Here is an 18,449-nt window from a genome sequence, read left to right on the forward strand (position 1 = left end):
TGGTTAATTTATCACCAAACAACGTCGGAGGATTGCACAAACACCATCATTACCTGTTTGTTTGATGCTGCGGGTCAGAGAAGAAGTGGCTGCAGCTGTTTGGCGCTCAGCTGCATGAGGAGGAGGAGGAGGAGGAGGAGGGAGGGGCGCGGGGGGGCTTGTGATCGAGCTGAGCATGTCGGGGCGAAATTCTCTAATTCTAATAAATGCCCGTCGGATATCAAAACACATTTGGGAGGAATTGATGACAGAGAGAGTAATTTTAATTCTTAAATATTGATGAATGAAGAAAAAAATTGGCTCCAACAGAAGGGCACTTTTCTCATCCAGTGCAAAAGGGCTAGTGCTTGAGCACGTGCCTGTCTCCTATACACAGAAGCACACACAGAGAAGGAGCTCATGCCTCTTTGTTTGTGTGTGTGTGAGTGTGTGCAAGGATAATCCTTAGGATGCTAGTTGTTGGTAGATGGTGTAGATCCCAAAGGAGGGAGCTTGACAGGGACAAGATGAGGGGGAAAGAGAGATCGATGGGACAATGAAGCAGCAACCATGGTCACACTTGATTTAGGGTGTTTAACACTTAGTCCCTTTCAGCCCTCCAAATAAGCTCAGAGCGATTAGTTACCATTATTTCATATGGTAAATGATCAGTATTAATATAGGGCTTTTATAGTCTTGATAGCCACAATGTAAAAAGAAAAAGTCTGGTCAACTCAAAATTGTAAGGCAAAAAACTGAAACAGAAGTATTTTAAATTAGTGTTTGAGTTTACTCAACTTTCTTTCTCTTAACTCAACTTCAATTTGATGCAACTTATAATTTTCAACAGGAATAACTTGAATTCCTTCCTCAACCCCAAACCTATGTAACTTATTTTACAAAACTTAAAATACTTACCTGCCAACTTTAATCTAAGACCAGTGTTAATTTTGGCATCTATTTCTGATTTAGTCTTAGTCTTTTGACGAAAATGCATGTTAGTTTTAGTCACATTTAGTCATTTTTATCCTTCTTAGTTTTAGTCTAGTTTTCGTCGACGAAAACTCAGAACATTTTAGTCTAGTTTTAGTCGATGGAAACTAATTCCATTTTAGTCTAGTTTTAGTCACATTTAATAGCCATTTTAAACTCCTTTTCTATAAAAACATATAGCTGCAGCCTAATAGCTTAAAAATATATATTTAGTTTTAAATGTGAAAACAAAAAGGGAGAGCAGGTCAGACTGGAGGCGAACACAGAAACTGCAGCTCGGTACAAACCAACTGCAGCTTCTGCTCTGATCAAGAAGCTGCGGCAGTGATCTCTGATCAGAGGCCTGTTTCAGGTAGCTGGTTTTGAGGCAACCCTGAGTTTGTTCGCTCTGAGTTAGTGGAAACTCTGGGTTTTCCGTTTCAGGTAGCAGGTTCAGCGCAACCGAGAGTTAGTTGCTGCGGCAACATACGCCGTGGACCTAACCTGCTTGGGAGGTGGTTAGACCTACTCTGAGTTTGTTGTCTATAAGGCTGAAGGCAGCTCTCCGACAGAAGGAAGTGTTAGAAATGGCATGTCGTTTTCTACGAGAGCCCGTGGACGTAGAGGCTGCGATCCTCAGAAGGAATCTCTGTGAGGAACGATTATTAAGACCCCGGTTGGATATACTTTCTTTTCCTGATAATTTTCTTCACGAGCGCTATCGTTTTTCAGCGCAATCTATCATTTATTTAGACCACCTTCTCAGCCCCCATGTTAACTGTCAAACGCACCGGGGGCATGCTTTAAGTTCAATACAAATTATTTGTGTGGCACTCAGTTTTTTTGCAAACGGCAGCTTTCTTTACAACGTCGGTGACGCCGAGCACATTTCAAAGGCCACCGTGTGTCGGTCTGTCAGAAATGTGACTTTGGCACTGAAACGTTTTCTTTACACGTTTGTGATGTTTCCAAGTCACCGACCTATATGAACAATCAAGGAAGAGTTCTACAGAATTGCAGGTAACAGTAGCAACAATGTAGCCTATTTGTTTCTTGGAACGTTTTAATGTAATAAATAATGTGCACAATTTAATTAAATTAATTAATTTGTAATGTTCTAGATTTTCCGGGTGTCATCGGGTGCATCGATGGAACTCATATTCCTATTAAAGCTCCTTCAGTGAATGAAGGAGACTATGTTAATAGGAAGTCCTTCCACAGCATCAATGTGCAGGTGAAGGCCTAGACCTTCAGCATTTTAAATTAAAGATACTTAACAAAACAGCCTCTGTATCTAATTATACTCCTCTGCAATTTGAAGGTTGTATGTGATGTCAGAAATATCATCACCCAAGTGGAGGCAAAGTGGCCGGGGTCTGTGCATGACGCACGCATATTTCGGGAGTCTAATCTGAGCACTCGCTTTGCCCGTGGTGAGTTAAGCCTATATTTGAAGGATTTAGAATCCATATTTGTTCAGATGATTAATATTTCACCTGTATCGTAGGAGAGTTCGACGGTCATGTTTTAGGTGACAGAGGGTACCCCTGCCAGCCTTGCCTTCTGACCCCGTATGCCGATCCCGTGCCAGGACCACAGCAGCGCTACAACCTGGCGCATATGAGGACGAGAGCCAGGGTCGAAAACACGTTCGGGATCCTGAAGGCAAGATTCCAGTGCCTCCAAATGCTGCGAGTCACACCAGAAAGGGCATGTGACATAATAATTGCATGTGTGGTTCTATACAACATCGCGATTTTGAGAGGGGAAAATTGCCCACCTGCAGTTGCAGATGAGCAGCACATAAACCCAAACCATGCCATGGATCCACAGGACGGAAGGGTGGTTAGAGAAAGACTCTGCCAAAATCATTTTGTTTGAGTTTTCTATGTAGTTAAATGTATTTTATTATTTCCGAAATGTTTTCTTTGGCATTCTTTCGCCTTCCTGTATGATCGTAAACTCGTGTGACAGACCCAGCCTCTGGTAGGGGTGACACTGTTCAACAAAATAACTTGTCCCACCACAGCCCGTGTTCTAATAAAGACAATCTACTTTTTTATGAGGATTTCTTTATTTCCTGAAAGCACAAAAAAAAAAGGTCATTCATATTGGGTATGTTTCTGGAGCAGGAAACAGTATCCCAGTTTGTACACCCACCTTTAACTTATGTTCCATAATTTGGATCTCCAAAGCATCCTTTTGCATCTTTTGCCTAATGTGGTCCATTTCCAAGTCTGCTTTGTTTATTTGCTTTCCCAGATAGATTTTATAGAGCTCTTTGACTGGAAGCTATAGAAATGCAAAAGATGACATTGGATTTCACAGTGCCAAGTACAGCGTTTCATTATAATTCCAGGGAGAATCTTACAGAGGTAAGCTGTGAAGTAGAGCTAGAAGTGGATGGCCTCTCATTGAATTCAATTTCATCCTGTTTGAGAGAAAGAAGATGTCAGTTTTAAATTGTACAACGCTATCATCAACTTTTAGATGTTATTTTTAAAAGGTGTTAACCTCAATAGGCCTTTCCTCTTCCCTTTCAAATGCTGCAGACAATGTTTCTCCATCATCTTCCTGTAATGACATTAACAGTTGTGTTCAGCAATTATCAAGACATTATTAATAATCTATGGAAGGTGAAGAATTGTTACAATTGCATGGAGGTTGGTGAGGGCATCTGGTTCCAGTAGGGCGATGACGCCATCAGTAACTGGAAGAAGATGATTAGACAGTGAAATTATTACTTGAGCCAGAATATTGCCCCATCTAATTTGCAACGCGCTGGGTTGCATGTACATATTTAATTATTTTGAATAACCAACCTCTGATAAAGGCACTTCTATCCTGGGGCGTGGGGGGATCAGAGGAGCTCCCTCCAGGGATGCCCTCAGCCACAGGACGCATACTCTGTTGGCTGAGGGCCATCTCCTCAGCCTCTGTGAGGGCTGCAGGTGGTGGACCCCCTCCAAGTCTTCTGGGCCTCTGCTTTTTTTCGATTTGCTAACATGGAGGAAAATGTTACCCTAATATTCAGTAAGCGCTATTTTGAAGACACCAATATATGTATATACACATACATACATACATACATACATACATACATATAATGCATTTTGCCTAGGAGTAGCCTTCAAATATATCTAAATCCTATTAAATATTGGCAGTGTTGGGGTGGCTGAGAAATGTACTACTTACATTTACTGCTTAAATATAGACCCATCACATGTTGAATATAGCTGTTAAATTAGGTAGAGCAGGCAAAACAGCACAATTGATTTGATTTCAATTTAACATTAGTTTACCTGTTTGAACTATATTTTTGTAATTCATTTTCATTTGCTGCCAAGTCCTCTTGGGGCAACTCCGGTTGTTCCTGTGTAAATTGACACACACACACACACACACAATTTACATATTGAATAAGTGGAAGATATTAAACTTTCCTCTTATTTTATTTTACTATTTTATTTTACTCACGCATTGACTTGTTCGGCTATTTCCTGCCAAGCTCTCTCTCGCGCTCTCGCTGCCGCAGCGGTATTACTTTTTTTGGTGAAAATGGGTACCTGCTCGGCATATGCGTGCATTAATATTTCCAATTCCGTGGGTGAAAAGTAACTGGATCTACGTTTTTGGTCCATGTTTGATCATGTTATCAGAGATCCATTGATGATGGCTCTTTATAGTCAACAGGCACGCCCCCAACCCAGCGTGAACACACTCAGAGTTGATTAAGCCAACGCTGATCACCTGTTCTGAAACCGAAAACCCAGAGTTGCTTTTCAACCCTGAACTCTGAGTCTACCAACTCAGAGCGCAGGATTAAACTCAGAGTATGTTAAACCAGCTACCTGAAACAGGCCTCCGCCGAGACCAGAGAAACTCTGTGTTTTCACTGTTTCCATAGTTAAGAAGCAGTCAGTCACTGAGAGGCTGCTCCACATGAACGAGCTCTGCTCTCACTGTGTCTCCCTGTGAGTGCGGGGCGGGGGGCGGAGCTACGGACCGAAGCGCTATCTGGGAGGACACACACACACACACAGACACACAGACTCACTCGCCTGCTTCTGATACTTCATGACGGCCTGATACGATGATGTTTTAAAAATTATTGTGACTTAGTCAACCACCAACATTTTCATCTCGTCTCGCCTCGTCAACGAAAGTTAAAATAGATTTAATCATAGTTTTTATTTTCAAAGATCCGTTTTCGTTACGTCTTCGTCTCGTCTTCGTCATGGGAAAAGGGTCTTTAACGAATATTTTTCGTTATAGTTTTCGTCAATGAAATTAACACTGTCTAAGACTAATTCAATTTACTGCAATACTAACTAAAAATTAGTTAAATTGATGGGATAACTTAAAAGTTAAGGTTACTAAACTATATTACAATTAGGATCAATACATTTCCATTAGATGGGCAATTAATTAGAGATGAAACGTTTACATTGGAAGCTGTATTTATTGTGTTAAACCTAACAAAATCACAAAGCTACTTAGGTCCAGAACTGACCGTCTCAAAATGATCAGCAAATGTCAGTTATATCCAAACATAAGAGAATGTGACTGATGACTGATTGGCAATTAGGGAGAAAACAAAGAAATAGAGAAAATGTTTGAGGTAGGTGAGGATCCCAGAGAAAGTTTAATTAACATAATGACAGAGGGAGAGTTTAAGAGGTAAGAAAATCTCTGGTCTTGAACAGTAACGTTCTTAGGAGGAATGTGCACGCACACATTCTCTTCCTTGCACCCCTCAATGCTGCAGTGTTTCTTCAGTGTTGTTTGTTGTAGTTAGCCTGTGGTACCTTACAGGCTGCTAGACAGCAACATGTCTGCTTGGTGTCGCGTTCTGTGTGAAGGGGTGGTTGGGAGCGGTTTGGTGGGTCCCGAGAATGGACTGGTATCGGGTGGGGCTGAGTGACGCGTGCGTTCCAGAATAACATCATGTGTGAAACGAGACGTTTCGATAAAATATTTCTTAGAGAGGACTGAGTGAAAAAGTCAGCGGAGTGACTGTTTTCATACTTGGAGGGTCCCTACTGACCCCCTTCAAGTAATTACAGATAATAAATGACCAGAAATTTTTTTTAAACAATATGGGCCCTTTTAAAAGTATTTCGGGCGGAAAAGCTGTCCTCCTAACACAACAGAGTCTAAGGAGCCTTGGAGTATGTTGATAAATAGCTGCTCTGAAGCTGTCTATGACGTCCTTGTGCATTTTGACTTCTGGGGCCTTCATACTACTGGACTTCTTAGATTCAGTTAAGTATATTCTTTATTAAGCTTCTCTATTCAATTACTATTGTATCTGCTGTCTTAGGTTAACTAGATTGATAGTTTCAACTGTTTGGTCCCACCCGGAATGGTATGAGACGGGTGCTTCTTTGTTTTTTAATTCTGTCTACTGCTCGTAGTTTCACTCAGGTGACTGAGAGTTAAATAGGAACCAGCTAAAGGTTAAATTGCTTTCTTTTTATTCCAATTCTGTTAAAAAGCATAATTCTATTTTACTGTCTACCTGCTGAGGTAAATAGCTTTGTCCAGAAACAGTTTCTGGCCAAATAGGACAGTTAGCTAAGGCACTGCTTAAAGGGACAAGTCTCTCTTGTTATTTTAACTCTGTTGATTATCTGCTGCTGGGCCATTAACACCACGTGGTGCCTGATTGGCTCATGAGCAGGGGGAGTGGTCAGCACAGCTGAGATAGTTATTTAAACCTGGTTCATAATTTGAAAAAGTTAGTGTGCATTTTGACTTCTGGGGCCGCAAGTCCCTCCCAGCTCCGTGGATGTCTGACTCGGTGCGTGCCGTCAGAGCCACTATGCGAGCATCAGAAAGGAAATGGCGGAAATCTAAACACCTGGACGACCTGCTAGCTTATCAGTCTCTTCTCTCCTCTTTTTCTGCCTCTATTTCCACAGCCAAAAGCACTTTTTACCAAACTGCAATTCAAGCCTCATTTTCTAACCCCAAAAAACTCTTCTCCATCTTTTCCAACCTCCTCAACCCTCCCAGTCCCCCTCCTTCTTCCTCTCTTCTACCAAGCCACTTTGTCAACTACTTTACCAAAAAGATAGATGACATACGCTCTTCATTTTCTGATCCTCCTTCTATAACCACACTTCCAACAACTTCATCTTCATCCCCTTCGCTCTCCTCTTTCACCCCCCTGTCTCCCAATCAAGTTCTGACCTTGGTTACCTCCGCCCGCCCGACCACCTGCCCCCTTGACCCCATCCCTTCTCACATTCTCCAGTCTATTGCCCCTGACCTTCTTCCTTTTCTTACCCATCTAATCAACACTTCCCTGTCAACTGGCTGCTTCCCTAATTCTCTGAAGGAGGCAAGAGTAAATCCTCTCCTGAAGAAACCAACTCTGGACCCGTCTGAAGTAAATAACTACAGACCTGTCTCTCTCCTTCCCTTTGTTTCCAAAATTCTTGAGCGTGCTATCTTTAATCAACTTTCCTCCTATCTTAACCACAATAATCTTCTTGACCCTCACCAGTCTGGTTTCAAGGCAGGTCACTCAACTGAGACTGCCCTCCTTGCTGTCTCTCAGCAGCTTCACACTGCTAGAGCAGCCTCTCTCGCCTCTGTCCTCATCCTTCTAGACCTCTCTGCTGCATTCGACACAGTGAACCACCAGATCCTTATTTCCTCCCTTCAGGACCTCGGTGTCTCAGGCTCTGCTCTCTCCCTGCTCTCTTCCTACCTCATTGAACGCACTTATAGGGTAACTTGGAGAGGATCTGTGTCTGATCCTTGTCCCCTCACTACTGGGGTCCCTCAAGGTTCTGTCCTTGGTCCTCTCCTCTTCTCTTTGTACACCAACTCCCTCGGCTCTGTCATTCACTCACACGGCTTTTCCTACCATAGCTATGCCGATGACACCCAACTAATCCTGTCTTTTCCACGATCAGAAACACAGGTAGCAGCACGAATCACTGCCTGTCTGACTGACATCTCTCAGTGGATGTCTCAACACCACCTGAAGATTAACCTTGACAAGACTGAACTACTTTTCCTTCCAGGGAAAGACTCTCCCATCCACGACCTGACTATTAACTTTGACAACTCTGTGTTAACCCCCACTCAGACAGCTAGGAACCTGGGCGTAACACTCGACAGCCAACTCTCCCTTACTGCCAACATTACTGCAACAACACGGTCCTGTAGATTCATGCTGTACAACATCAGGAGAATACGCCCCCTTCTCACTCAGAAGGCGGTGCAGGTTCTGGTCCAGGCTCTGGTCATCTCACGTCTAGATTACTGTAACTCCCTCCTGGCAGGTCTACCTGCTACTGCCATCCGACCTTTGCAGCTCATCCAGAATGCAGCAGCTCGACTGGTTTTTAACCAACCTAAATTCACTCACACTACTCCTCTCCTCTGCTCCCTTCACTGGTTACCAGTGGCTGCTCGCATCCGGTTCAAAACACTAGTACTTGGGTACCATGCTGTGAACGGATCCGGTCCAGTCTACATCCAGGACATGGTCAAACGTTACACCCACCCCGTTCACTCCGCTCTGCTTCGGCCAATCAGCTCGTTGCTCCCTCACTGCGAGCTAAACACTCATCAAAAACACGACTGTTTTCCATCCTGGCTCCTAAATGGTGGAATGAGCTCCCCATTGACATCCGGACATCAGAAAGTCTACACATCTTCCACCGAAAACTAAAAACACACCTCTTCCGACTTTACCTTGAATAAAAAAAAAACAAAAAAAACTAACAACTTTTTGAAACTAACACTTAAGTAGCACTTAAATGGCACTTACTTATAGCACTTTGTAGTTTTGCTTTATTTGAAGAAATTGTACTTTCTTGATTCTTGTCGTCCTTGGTATGTACCCTCAGGCTTGAATGCACTTATTGTAAGTCGCTTTGGATAAAAGCGTCAGCTAAATGAAATGTAATGTACTGTAATGTATATTAAACCTTTTCATTTATCTGAAGATTTTTTTTAACACAATTCAAATATTCATTCTTTTAATGGAGGTTAACAACGCAAGATAATATTTGGCACAGTCAAACACAACATATATTGTTTACTACACTGCTCCATCAGTTGCTCTATGAGTGGAATTCTACTCTTAGAGACTTTAGGGATGACAAGTAAGCCTGAATTATTGGAGGGCAGTTCTCTAGTGGGGTGATATGGTACTATGAGCTCTTTAAGGTATGTTGGTGCCATTTTGTTAAGGGCTTGATGGGTGAGGAGAAGAATTTCAAATTCTGTTTTAAATTTAACAGAAAGCCAGTGTAGTGAAGCTAATACAGGAGACATGTTTTACTGGTTCTTGTCAAGACACATGCACATTTTGGACAATCTGCAGTCTTTAAAGCAGACCTGGGCATTGTACGGCCCCCGGGCCGCATCCGGCCCTTTGGCTGTCTGTGACCGGCCCGCGTGAGGTCAAAGGAATATTATAGGAATCACACGTGGCCCTTTCTGGCCCTTTGGCTGTCTGTGACCGGCCCCCGTGAGGTCAAAGGAATATTATAGGAATCACACGTAAATAGGTGGACATCATGCATAGAATACAACAACATTTATTTTATTTTGAAGGTGCCTTTTTTTAACATCTACCTGACGTACATCCTGAATGCCCGCGAGCGGATGATATTTTGGCGAACGGAGTTAAGAAGAGATGGGAGTTAGCTGTTAAAGTCCGCAAAAATGTCAGCCCACGTAAAGACAAGAAATATCGATGGGAAAGCCGTGTGCTTAGTTTGTGGAGAAAATATCGCTGTTTTTAAAGATTACAATTTGAACCGGCATTACGAGACAAAGCACGGAGAGACTTTTACGGAGGAAACGTAACGAGAAGGATCGAGGACATCGCGGGAAATCTCGAGCTTCAGCTGCTAAAGAAAGTAGTCGATTTTGACTTTTTCTCCTTGGCTCTGGATGAGGGCTGTGATGTCTGCGACACAGCCCAGTTACTCATCTTTGTACGTGGGATGACGAAAGACTTTGCGATTACTGAGGAGCTGGCAGCAATGCGGTCAATAAAAGGGACGACTTTTGAAGCGGATGCAAGATAAAGTGAGGGAAATTAACCCACGGTCATGAAAAACCTTGAAAAGTCATGGAATTGTTAAATGTTTATTTCCAGTCCTGGAAAAGTGCTTGGAAAAAATGTAATCCCAAAAGTTTTGGAGAAGTCATGTAGATTTGTTATATTCATATTTTCATGTCGTTAATTTATGCTGAGTTTTAATCAATTCATATGCAAGAAATACGCTAAAAAAATAAGCAGGTGTACTATCTCATACTAATTGAAATGTTTGGTGGGGAAGCAGGTGAGATAATGCACTACGCCAGGGAAGTGCAGATTTAACCATGCTTGGCTACAAATGGAAAAGTACATGCCATGTGTTACAACAGACGTCAATCAAACTATTGTCTCATTCATTTGTGTAATTAAAGGTTTACTGTATGCTTTGAAATTCTCATTGTTAGCTTAAATACTAAATTTAGACTCTTTAGCATGTATACACTGAGATCTCACAAAATGTCTGGTCATGGAAAGTTGGTTTAAAGATATTGAAAGTCATGGAAAAGTCATGGAAATCCATGGGTCAAAATGTGTATGAACCCTGTGTATTATACATCAGGGGCCGTATTCACAAAGCATTTTATCTTAGCGCTAGGAGTGCTCCTATAACTCGCGCTAAAACATTTTACGTAGGAGTTTTTTCTTAAAAGTTATTCACAAAGCCTGTGAGACCTACTCTTACTAAGGATAAATCACTAAGAGTGAACTAAGAGTGACGCGCCGTTGCTATGGATGACGTTGATTCTCGTGCACGAGTTTAGAAGCGGTCAGTGCGGTGATTGGTTGTTCAGACGAGCCCACTAAATTACCGAAAAACAAGGAAATAGACTAGGCTAGAAATGAATTCCTATGAAGTAGTTATGGACAGTGCAGTTAGCAGAATACACGCATGATGACAAGTTTGTGCAGACCACGATAATGACGTTGTAGCCTGCACGTTCAAGAGAGAGAGAGAAAGCAAACAATAAAAATACGTAAATTGCTTTCAATCAAGGAGGCAATTAAAAGCACCCTGCAAAAAAATATCCAATGAGCATTTTTCAGCACTTAAAACACTTTAAATAACAGCCCATACCGCCGTTCAAGTCCCCCTATCATGATGGATGTTGAAAACGTGAAACGCAAGCGAAAGGCCAATTGGTCCCAGGACCAATTGTTACTACTTGCCCAGTTTGTGCTGGAGCGGAGGGGGGTAATAAAGGGTAGATTCGGGGCTGGAGTGACCAGTAAGAAGAAGCGGGAGGCATGGGAAGAAATATGCGTAAACATAAATGCTTCCTTCCCTGCTGTTTGTCGCTCTACCGACGATTGCGAAAGACGTTGGTATGCCCTGCAATCACAGTGTAGGTTTGAGATTGCCGACTATAAAAGAGCTGTTGCGGCTACAGGTAAGTCCATTATTATCATTGCTTGCATTCATTTGGGAAATGCATTTGCATGTCTTAAATTTACAATTAACAAAGGCTACAGTGATATGAAACGTGAATGAAACTGAAATTTAATTTGTTGGAGGAGGATCTGCACCAAAGCCGTTGTCCCCGGTCGCATCGGTGGTGTACGCCGTCCTAGGCTCGGACGCAAGCATTACTGGCCTTCAGGGTGCAGCTGATCCTGCAGTCGAGTTGCAGGAGATTGAGGGGTATGCATGCAATGATTTCAAAAGGCTTCATGAAAAACCTTTCTGTTTAATATTTACAGAAGAATTACAACGTGCAACTGGTCAACCCACTTCCCAAAAATGTGTTACAAATTAAAAATATATATATTCCCCACAGGAGAAATGAAGATGAAAGTCCAGCTGCAGCATCACATCACACAGCTCTTCCTCTTCTCCCCCTCCTAGCCCTTCCTCTGCCAGCTCTTCCTCTTCCAGCAGCACCTCCTCTCACAGCTCTTCCTCTTCCAGCAGCACCTCCTCTCACAGCTCTTCCTCTCCCAGCTGCACCTCCTCTCACAGCTCTTCCTCTTCCACCCCTTTCTCTTCCAACTCTCCCTCTTGGTGCACCCACTGGCTCTCCTCTCCCTCCTGCTGCTGGTACCAGTTAACTGTACGAGAAGAAATTGAGGATGGAAATGAGGGTTTTAAAAAGGCAAAGAAAGGTCGTCAAAGCGAAAGAGTGGCTAATAAAAATGAAGACAGAATATTACAGTCTTAAGATCGAAAAGTTGAAAAATTGAAAAAATAAATGTTATGAACTACACACGTGTGTTGACTGATTTGTGCCAAGGTGTTAAAATGTGCCAACAATACCTAAAATGTGTATTCACAAAGTGATCCCTAAATGCCAGTCCACTCGGTTCCACACGGCCAAATTCATTGTCATGTTGTCGAGCGCCATCATCATCATCATCGGGGTCATCGTCCTCTTCATCGTCATCATCGTCTGGCTGTGGAATGTTCCTCCGCTTGCAGAGGTTGTGTAGAATGGCACATACTGTGATGACTGTGCTTGCCCTCTCTGGGGTGAGGTGTATTTCGCCGTGGAGTACATGAAACCGACGTTTCATCTGCCCAATTCCTCTCTCCACAACATTTCGTGTATGTTTGTGTGCTCTAACACAGTGATTCTCAAATGGGGGTACGCGTACCCCTGGGGGTACTTGAAGGTACTCCAGGGGGTACTTGAGATTTTTTTTAAATATATTTAAAATTAGCATCCATTCAAAAATCCTTGAAAAATTGTTATTTAACAAATATTCAATAAAATATAAGTGTAAGTTCATGAACTAAATTTTATATTCAGTAGGCTTTTCAATTTAATTATCCTAAAAAAACAGAGTCTCCCCCATACCGATGGTTTGACCCAACCTGGCACATGCCACCTGTCATCGCCTGTCATCACCTGCCTTGAAAACTTCAACAATGGAGTCGAGTTGAAGTGCAGCAGCAATGCTGCTGAAACACAGAGGGACAAGTACCAAAGAAGGCGAAACCAGAGCAGAGAGCCTTCCCTAAACAACACCGTGAGAGCTTGTGCCTCTTCGGAGGGGCGCTAAAACGTAAAAGTTTTCCGTTGTGAAGTTAATGATTCATAACAAGAAGTCTGCGTCTCTACCGGTACCCTTTCAAAATAAAAGCATGTAATACAAAAGCGGAAATGAAATTGTATGACCCTAAAGCGAGCAAATATGTCACAATAAAATAACAGAAAGACACTTCAATAATATTAACAATAACATAGATTGGGTTATTTACCTTTATGTTTTTTCTGTGGGGAGAGATTAGCCAGCAGTGGCATTAAGCCACCACATCTTCAGCGGTATCTCCAGACAAAACATGAAAGTCATGTTGCTAAGCCACCTGAGTTTTTTAAGAGGAAACTTTCTGAATTCAGGTCATCTCAATACACGATGCGAAAAGCCTCCCCAAAGCAAACGGAAACAAGCTACGTGTCAGTATTCTTTTCGATCCTTAAAGAAGATATTTTAAGATGATGAATATTAAAAAAATATGGTTTGAGCGAATCTTTTATTTAAAACTAAGTTAATGATTTATTTTTTTGGAAGAAGTGTTTAGCTATAATTAAGTTCATGAGTTCAGTTTGAGCACATATCTTTATTATGATCCCAAAAGAGGTCACTTTAAGTTGATAATTATTTTGAGGTGCACAAATCTTTATTTATATTGAGATAATAATAAAAGTCTTTAGTTATTTTATATCTTTTTATTTCTTAATAGTTCAAGAGAGACCACTACAAATGAGCAATGTTATGGACATTGATGGAGTTTTACATTTGAATGTGTCTAGTTACAAGGCTTAATAAATCACATTACATCTTTCTTTCAACCAAAAATGCTTTGCGCTGGTTAGGGGGTACTCGGCAGAATTTTTTCTTCGAAGGGGGTACTTCACTGAAAAAAGGTTGAGAACCACTGCTCTAACATATATGGAGGAAAACGGTAAACAATAATAAATATGGATTTAACAAATAAAAGGCGTCAAAGAGCCAATACGATGTGTTTTACGCATAGGACTAAGCGTAATCTGCGTAATCACTTACATGTTATACTTTAGCTGTGCTCCCGGTTGTGGATTGAGGTAGGGTGTCAAAAGCCACGTCTTGCAGGGATAGCCACTGTCACCCAGCAAGTGACACCCAACTGGTACATGGTGCCTCTCAAAAAGCTGCCTCAGACCGCTCTCCATTAAAATGCGCGAATCATGGGTAGCTCCAGGCCACTTTGCAACAACATCCAGTATGTTGAAATTTGCATCAAAAACAACCTGCGTGTTGATGGAATGCACTTTCTTCCTATTGACGAACACGTCCTCATCTTTTGATGGAGCAATTATTTTTATGTGCGTCCCGTCAATAGCACCGACCACACCGGGCATACCTGCAATCGCCATGAAGTTGGCTTTGATCCTGTGTAATTGTTGAATGTCCAAAGGAAACCGGATAAACTGTTGGATGATATGTGGTCTAGCTAGCGCGTTGATAGTTTGGTTTATGGCACGGCTGACTGATGGTTGTGATATTGCTAAATTGTCGGCATTGCAAAGTTGCATTTTCCCTGTTGCTAAACAATGTAGTGTTACTAAACATTTTATTTCGGGACTAATGGGATTATTCCTGTTAGTCGGGGATGTTATTGCATCCCGCACTAAGTCCACAATAAGTTGAATACCCTCACGATTTAGCCTATATCTCTTGATTAACTCACGGTCTTCCATTGTCTCCAAAGCAGTTCGTCTTGCAGCCATTTTAGGATTCTTTGTGAATAGGTCTTAGTGAGTTAGGAGTCCTCTTGAGGACTTTTAAGCTCTCCTTGACTTAGGTGCTACTTTTAGGCCTAAAATACTTTGTGAATTGCTCTTAGTGAAAAAAGTTAGGAGTCCTACATTTAAGAGTGACACGCCCATTATTTTTAGGAGTTACTCCTAAATTCGCCAGTTAGGACCAACTTTTAGCCCTAAAATCCTTTGTGAATACGGCCCCAGGAGGTGTTGTGTAAGTCAGTGCTCAAAATGAATCATGTTACTGATGTTGTAACTAAATTAGTTAACTTAATCAGGGCAAGAGCTGAATCACAGACAGTTTGTTGCACTTTTGGAAGAGCATGAGACTGAACATGGGGACATAGGCTACCACAAAGCTGTCAGATGGCTCAGTCTGGACAAAGTGCTTAAAACAGTATGGGACCTGAGAGCAGAGATTCAAGAGTTTTGCGAAAAGAAAGGCAAGGACAGCCCAGATCTCTCAGATGCAGGCTGGATGGAAGATCTTGCATTTGCTGTTGATGTCACTGCATTAATGAATGAGCCAAATACCCAACTGCAAGGCAAGGGCCAATTTGCACATGAAATGTACAGCCTGGTGAAGGCTTTCATGAGAAAGTTGCAGCTTCTTTCAAGCCAGATGGAGGGTAACTTTCTCAACCACATGCCATCTCTGAAAGAAGACTATATGCAAATAGTAATAGCGCTTTGTATACAGTTAATTTAAAGCTGATGTTTGGAATACTCCAAAAAAATTGCATTATTTGTTCACAACTGTTCTTGTAAATGTTGATTAAAGTGTGATATATTGTTGGCGTTATTACTTTGCCTGCCCCACTTTTTCATTGCCTAACCATAACATTTACTCTTATCTGTAGAAGCTCATCAAATTAATATGAGTAGAATTAAGTTCACTTATTGGTCCGGCCCTCCACAACTGTCCATGTTTCTCATGTGGCCCCTCTGGAAAATTAATTGCCCACCCCTGCCCACCCCTGCAGGAAGGAACGACCCACGATACCTCTCCTTCAGAAACTTAGGGTGGATCAGTCTTGTGCTGAAGAAGCTTCTCAGTGCTGTGATGGTGTCCTGCAGGTGGTGGGACTGGTTGTCCATGAGAGAAGACCGCTTCGCCAACATCCTCCTCTGTCCCACCACCTCCACTGGGTCAAGCGGGTATCCCAGAACCAAGCTGGCCCTCCTAATCAGTCGGTCCAATCTCTTCCTGTCAGCAGATGATATACTGATGCCCCAGAAAACTATTCAAAAAAAGTCTACAGGAGCCTCCCCTGCTCTCCAGTCTAGAGGCAGTTCCGCTGGCACCGGTCAACAAAGTCCTGCGTCTGTCCTCTGTTTTCACTGTGTACCTCGTCAGTGATGAGGCCAACAATTGCAGAGTCATCAGAGAACTTCTGCAGATGGCGGTGTCGGCATGTTGGTTTATCCAAAATAAGAGATGAGCCGGACTGGTCAAATTCAAGTATTTATTAAGATGCAATGAAAGTTGAACAACATAGCTATGGAAACTTATCACAGCCTATGCTAAATCAGTTAGCAATAGGTAGTCAATAATGGCCCCGAATAGAAGGGGTTTTAAATAATTATAACATTAGATTAATGTGATTGGTTTAACCGCTTAAGCTATCATGGACCGAATACGGGCCATGATACGCCCGCCAGGTCGCTTTTTTATCGATAAGCGTCAAACATTTGTATTTAAAGAACTGCGTCGTACAGGTACTAATGCAACATATCGTTAGAAAGCTAAGATTCTTCTGATTCCACTGATGTAATCCATTTTCACCACAGCCTGTACAATCAACGTAACAGTCAGACAACTTACCAAAAAAAAAAAACTCACCTAAGAAGCATGATATTAATCCACAGATCAATAACATTCCAACAAAAACGGTGTTGGTACATTGCCAAAGGTCCAGGCGATCCAATCCAGTAACCTTATCACTACATAGCACACTATTTCATCACAGAATAGCCACAGCCAGCTGATGCGTAATCTAAAAGTAGCCATCCTAACTTCTGTTAATAGGTAAACAATGCGGCTCTTGTTGATATATCTATGTTTTACCTGTATCCTATGAATAATATCAGCTGCATAGTCAACATAATCAATAATGCACAATACAAGTATAAAATGTTAATGTAACCTGTGTAACTGAAACAACATGTTTGTGACAGTTGGTTCCTCAAACAAACTGTGAGCTGTGAGAGATGGAAACAGGAAGCTGTTACCCAGACAATACTCAGAATTGGCTTACGCTATAACAGTTTTTTTTTCTCTTAGAATAAGGTGTTTTCTTTTTGACTCAGATGCAGGGTCGGACATAGGGCACAACCACAGAAAGAAGGAACGAGACAGGAATTAGACATAGCAACCGACTGGTAAACATGCACATGAACTTGTGACATCCGGAGAAAGTAAAACACAGTTTGTGGTGAACGCGAGGTGAACAAATTTGCATAACTGCACATTAAGGAAGCAGCATACATTAGACCAATAACTGAGTCTCCTCAAAAGAGGACATCCCCTCTGCCCACCCTGTGTCTGATATATATACTGTGGATTTAGGATTGAACGGGACTTCTTCTCGACATGATCCAGTGAACCTGGTGACGTGTCTGGCAGAAACCCAGGGACTCTCTGTAAGTATTGTTCTTATGCAATAAACTTGTTACTGTGAAACTTTTGAACATTGAATTTGTCTAATCATTGCCTTTCCCACTTGAACCTCGAATCAACAAACACTACGCTGTCCGATCCGGACGGGATCGGACTCGACACTCTCTGGATCTCAAAATGGTGGATGCACTCTGAACTTTAGATGGACAGCTCATTCGACCCATTTGGAGAAGGCAGGGGTTGTCCACATTCGGCAAAGCCAACGAGAGTCCTCGTTGCGCCCCCTTCTTCCGACGTGGCGAGGCTCAACCAACTGCAATCGATTGTTGTTATGACTGGCTTATCGTTTAGCCAATTACATTTTAGAGCAAGTACATGTCTTCCGCGACCTGATAGATAACTAAGAATACACAGCAAGTCACTGCACAACAGCGAACACCTGGTTCCAGAGCATCTCATCTCTGTGCGTAACAGTAAGTGAGCAGTAGTTTTCAGATCCGTGCGTAAAAGTCCGGGGGCGTTGCTGTGAGATCCGTGTGCAGAATTGAGTCTTGCTTTGGAGAGTTTTGAAGCTACACTATGGCGAAACGTTTAGAAAAACGAAACTTGACGACCGAACAAGCCAGGTTTCTGTGTTATCGGCGTGATAGCGCGGGTCTGATGATGACGTATCAGAGGAAGACAGCGACACGTCGTTTGACTCTGAGGCAGAGGCCATGTTTCAGGAAGGACTAGACATTACTCTTGACAAGTACGTATTGTATTATAATATATAACTTATAAATGACTGTGTGTGTGTGTTCGTGTTTTTATAGGATTACTGTTGATTAGTAAAAGGTGTGGATTTAAATGTGGAAGAGATAATAGTTGTCTTTGTTTGCCGATTAGAATGTGCATATAGATGTTGGAGAGATGAGTGTGAACAGATATGAATATAGGTGTGGGTGTGGTGCCTCTGTACGGCTCATCTAATGGCTCCCGACTAATTTTTCATTTTCCCATATAGGTCCAACGAGGTTCATTAGTGCTGACATCCTGATAGGGCACTACAAAGTCCTCCACAAGC

General features: G+C 42.2%; 1 pseudogene; it reads left to right on the forward strand.

Moving 5' to 3' along the window:
• The first annotated feature begins 1,538 nt into the window (after nt 1-1,538).
• Nucleotides 1,539-17,129, forward strand: LOC133966593 (putative nuclease HARBI1; annotated as a pseudogene).
• The last annotated feature ends 1,320 nt before the right edge of the window (nt 17,130-18,449 follow it).

Source organism: Platichthys flesus, chromosome 12 (genome assembly GCF_949316205.1).
Source record: "Platichthys flesus chromosome 12, fPlaFle2.1, whole genome shotgun sequence".
In the NCBI taxonomy this organism is placed as follows: Eukaryota; Metazoa; Chordata; class Actinopteri; order Pleuronectiformes; family Pleuronectidae; genus Platichthys; species Platichthys flesus.